Below are 6,000 nucleotides of genomic sequence, written 5' to 3' on the forward strand. Positions count from 1 at the left end.
ACTACGCACAAACCAGTTAGATGCAACATTAGAACCACCAACAATATTAGTAGTATTGTTGTTGTTGTCACTCATCATCGCTTGTTGAGGAAATCGGAATGATTCATTTGATGATAATTCATCATTTCGCAAATGATCATTGTTTTCCATACCATTTCGACAGTGAACTTGTTTTTGTTGTTGATTGTGATGATAGTCAATATTAATTCCAAAAAGATAAACCATTGTATCTTCCTAAAACTTCTTCACAAACCTATGGGCGTACGCGTACTTGACAATGAAGAAGTTTTGTTATACTTTTTAGGTTAAGTTGAATTTTTATTTATTTTTTTGACAAGAAGGTGAAGGTTTTTTGTTTACTGCAAGTGGAAGTGGAAGTGGAAGGTTTGTTGTATATATACAATTAAAAGAGAAGAAATTATATATACACAATTAAATTTACACGCTTACGGCTTATGTATAAAAATTAAAACAATTAAATTAACACGCTAATATCTTATATAAAAAGGAAAGAGATCCCCTGAATTTTTATTTTTTTTAATAAAGATCCCCTGAATTTTTTCAGTAAAAATAAAAGATTTTTTTAAATGAAAAATATCTCATAAATTGTGGTGTTATTGTTTATCTATATTTGACATTATTTTACAAAGAGGAATCTTTATAAAAAAAACAAGAATCATTTTAGGAAATATTAAGAAATGACATTGTATCAGCAATTTTATATTAAATATCGATCATTATTATAAATATAAATTGAATAATTGATGCAGATTTATAATATATATCACAAAAATTATTTATTCAAATAACCTAAAGATCAGTATTTTTTAGACCTCACTTGTGTACCATGTTACACTCCAAAAAAAAAAGGTACATGTTTGTTTGTTTTTTTTAAAAGAAAGTACTATTTCTTGTTGGACACTAATAATTTGATTTCTGGTAAATTATATCTATATGACATTTAGGTCCCGTTTCTTATAGTTTTTTTTAAATAAATTTTTGTAGTGTAATATGTTTTTAACAATTTTTTTTTTTATAAAGAAAACTTAAAATGTAATTTTAAGTATTTCATCATTTTGTTATAATTTTTTTTTAGGGTTAATAGGTCTTTACACCCTGTAATATGTCATTTCCGATTTTCTCCTGTAATTTTTTTTTTATTTATCCCCTGTAAAAAAAAAATATTTTGATTTACCCCTTAATAGGCCAAACAAAAACAAAAATTTCTTGAAAAAAAATAAAATTGGTTTTTGTTTGGCCTATTAGGGGGTAAATTAAAACAATTTTTTTACAGGGGTAAATAAAAAAAATTACAGGGGGAAAAACCGGATATGACCTATATTACAAGGGGTAAAGACCTATTAACTCTTTTTTTTTTTTTTTATACGAAAATTTTGAAAAAATCTCTAAAAAAAATTATTTCAAATAGTTTTTCATAAAAATCATTTTTTAAAGATGTCATTTTAAAAAGATATGTGATTTTTACTATGTACTATCTCAGACAATGAATATTTAAGTTAATGAATGTCAAAATTTATTTTTTAATTTATACTAAATGAGTTTGAAATAATTTCTACTAGTAAATTTACAAAAAAATCCATTTTTTGAAATACAAAGTTTTGATATTGTGGACAAAGTTTTACCGTTAAACATAAAAAAATACATAAAACTTTCAATACAATGTATAGTTTTAGGGATGAGATTTAGGGATTCGAGATTCAAGTTGGGGATATTGATTTTTGGTTCAGGGACTAAAGTGACCATTTCTATTTTCACTTTAGTCCTTGTGACACACTTAACAAAATTATTTAACGTCAGGGACTAAAGTGATAACGAAAGTGCAGAGTCAGAGACTTCTTTGCATTTAATCCTGAGTCGGGGACTTATATGACAACGAGGTGCAGAGTCAGGGACTAAAGTGACCATTTGCTCATTATTTTTGGGATACATGTAATTGATTAAGTAATGATGTTCTCTTTTTTGAATATATCATATACGTAATTGATTAATTGTCATTTTTTAATTATCAAACTAACTTATTTTTGTAAATTTATCCTTTCATGTTTTTTCTTTTATTTATGCATTTTTTTAGTGTCGCTCAAAACCCAAAAGTAATTGTATCTAACACTCTGTTGGAGTAGTTAGGAAACACACAAATGAAAGACATAATTTATCCTTTTGCATTAATCGTTTAAAGCAAAGGGTTGATGATACTCAACAAATTTGGCACGACAAGCGAGACAGTACATTCTTAATCGTTGAATAATTTAATCCATTAGGCGAGTATTGTGTTTGGTGTATCCCCCTGAGGTATGTAAAGAGTCTCAACAATATAAAACAATTGTCACCTTCATCGACGAGAAAGTCGTGACATTCTTGACCGAACAAACCTTTTCAAACGTTGGGAATGCCAACTCCCATGGATCATTCAAGCGTTTATAAGGTACAATCGATTTAAACACTTGAAACTTTGGTGGTAATGAAAACATGTTTCATTAGACAACATATTCACATTAACATCATGTATTAAGTCTCCAAACAACTTGTTGACATTTAAAAATCCATGGTTCAAAATAAGTTTCAACAAGTCAAGAATTTGGAGGTTGTGTGAGTTGATTCTGGTGACAATTTAATCATCAACACTCCATAAGGTATGCAAGGGAGCCAATTACAGGCAAACATTTCTCAGCAATGCCATCTGATTTCTATACAATGCCACGATTGATGATTGGGGACAACCAATGGCTAATGATGTTGTTGATGGAAGCTGGATTAAGTTGTGGTTGGGTGAGATTCCTCAACTATCATTCTTGTGCCTCGGGCGATTAACAACGAGGGAGGAATTATATATCCAGTTGTGGGCTCCCAAACTACTTTAGTTAAGAGTTAGGTACAATTATTTTTGAGTTTTTTTAGCTACACTAAAAAATGCATAAATAAAAGCAAACTTTCCTTTCTACCTCCTATGACCCCACCAAAACTTATCTATGATGCTTTAAATCTCTTTGCAACAATCCTCTAGGAGCTTGTACAACTAATGATGTAGTTAGGAATCGCTTAAGCTACTGCTTTAATCGAAACTTCATCACCTTCTCTTGAACGAAATGCCTCATGTCGTCCATTTAGCTTCTTCCAGACTCAGTCAACCGAAAAGGAGTTTTGTTTTGGAAGAGGTGAAACGTTCATCGATTTCCTTAAAGATATATCTTTCTCTTCAATTTCATCAAACTTTGCTTCATTTTTCTCGTCCATATCATCACAATCCTTGATTAGATGCTTGTTTCATCCATATACAAATTAAAAAGTGGTTCATTGTATTTAAGTGGACGCGAAGGTTTTTACCTTGGTATTTGACCGCAATTTATTTTGCAAGGCGCTTAAAAAGATCAACATATGCATGCTTTGGCACAAATGAACTTGTCCACTATATATCATTCCTTGTTATCCACCCTCGTAAACTTCCCTAAGTTTCTTCGCTATTGCATTCAATTTTAATTTAAAGGGCATATCATAAATCCTCACACAAAGTTCACCTGATTGCATCTCTAAATCAGAAGGTTGATTGTCCTCGAAGAGTAATTTCAAAACAATGATGTTTCAATCAACTCTCCAAAAGCCATTCATGAGGACCAAATCCACATCCCTCTTTGTTATGTCCCAGACCTATACTGAGTTTTTAATCTCCAAGCTTGAAGATTATGCCATTGACATGATTTTTGGTCCAGAGCATGCCGACAAGAGATTTGACGAAGATTTCGTCACCACAACTCTCAATATCTTCTGCTTCAACCCTCTCCTCTGCTTCTTCCTTTGTGAGTTCCACCTTTTTGCAACTATCCATTGAGAAGAGAAACAACAAGAACCTATTAAGAAGAAACAAATTTCATGTCATGAGGACCAAATTTACTGGCATGAAAGCCTTCGCAAACCAATTAAAGAAAACCTGATTTGGTTAGAGAGAGTTAGACTTCACTCTAAAACACATTTTTATTTATTTATTTATGAATTCAACTTAAAATAAAAAAAATTAAGAAATAAAATGAGAAAAATAAATCGAAAGGTCCATTGATGATGGTGCAATGTTATTAAAACCGGACCGGGCAGGCCGGTTCACCCGTAACCGAAGCTGGCACCGACCCGAATAGGTTCTTAAAAACCGGTAGTCCAAGAACCGACAGTAAAACCGGAAAAACTGGTCGGAACTGTAACACCCCGTTACCCAAAAGTAAATAAATAACAATAATCATCAGAGTATTTCACCAAACGGGTATGCTACATTGCAATTTCAAATTTCTTAAATAGAAAATAAAACTATTTAATCAAACCACTTGATAAAATATGAAAACATAGCAGCGGAATAGTTTTCAATCCAACAACATCCTACGGCATTAAAGGCCTTAGCTTAATTCAACAACATTATTCAAAAGACAATAAAGGCTCCTCATCACAAATTCAAAATTCGATACATGGAAAAGAAACAACAAGAATATAAATAACAGTTCCCATCCCACGTATCAGAGCCCTAGACACGACTCTTGAGCCACCACCTACTACTCAGGATCACCTGCAAGTTACCCATAGGAAGGGCAACGTTTTCAAGCAGAAGGGGTGAGATTCACAACAATAAATATAGATATTAAAATCATCAATTGAATCTAACACCCTAATCAACAACACATTATCTTGTAACATATAAAGGTATAAGCCACAAGCATCAACAACATCAACCACACCATAATCACATTGAGTATTATATATATGTATATATCACCTATTCAACACCAAATCATCTTATCAGATAACAACTGAATAACCACTAAGACTCATGCAATGACATGACCACTGCTAAGACACCATCTTAGACTTCTTAAATGAAATGCAATAATGCATGTGGTACCAATCAGGACCGAGGCCCTCACCGCTTTTGAATGGTTAAAGCATTCATCAGGACCGAAGCCCTCACCGCTGTTGAGCAACTAGTACTCCAGGACCGAAGCCCTCACCGCTGTTTTATGCATATGCAATGGACCTACTTGTGTATATCCACATACAACTGACCATGCAATGCAACTCCATGTGACTCGACTTAAACAACATGTATGATTCATTACTTTGCATACATTTCATTCATCATCAGCAATCATCAATCCAGCAATCAAAACAACCACAATAATGCATAATTACATGAAACTATGCTCAACACAACAACATTAAGGTACTACCATTCAAGCACGAAATTCAACATACAGGAACTGAGTAGCTCGCCTCGCGAGCACATCTGCTCGCCATGGCGAGTTCACAAAAACACTAGCTCGCCATGGCGAGTTCAAGGCGAACTCGAGGCGAGTGAAAATTAGGTGCTCTCGGGAAAAATGCTATTTTCTCACTCAAACTCCAATTCTAAGCTTCCTATTAATCTTTTTAACCTAAAACTTTCACCAATCATCATTAAAATCATCTAGGTACCTTAAACCATCCCCAAAACATCTTATAACAACTTTTCAAAAATCAAGTTTTAATCTGGGCTACTCGCCATGGCGAGTTGGATTGCTCGCGAGGCGAGCGATGAAGTTGCTCACTCGCCATGGCGAGCACAGTTGCTCGCGAGGCGAGCGATGAACTTCTGTACGGGCAGAAAACTGGTTTTACCCAAAAATCCCATTTTTCTTCCAATCACTCCCCAAATCAGTTTACAGATGCAAATTAACTTTCTGTATGCACTTAGAACCTATTTCTAACATCAAATTCATGCTTACAACATCAAAACTACCATTTCATCATAAAACCCAAAATCCCCAATTTTTACCAAAACCTGTCAAACTCAAAATCAGAATCTAAAATCTACACTATTGAAGTAAATCCCACCCTTACCTTAAATTTGCAGAAGAAATGTGCAGCAAAAAGGGTTCCTCTGGTTCTTCTCTCTTGCTCCTGGTTTTCTCTTGTTTTCTCCCAAAACTGCTTCTACGTAAAAACTAATTCTAACTTCTCTGTATTAAC

This window comes from Medicago truncatula, chromosome 3 (genome assembly GCF_003473485.1).
Source record: "Medicago truncatula cultivar Jemalong A17 chromosome 3, MtrunA17r5.0-ANR, whole genome shotgun sequence".
NCBI lineage: Eukaryota > Viridiplantae > Streptophyta > Magnoliopsida > Fabales > Fabaceae > Medicago > Medicago truncatula.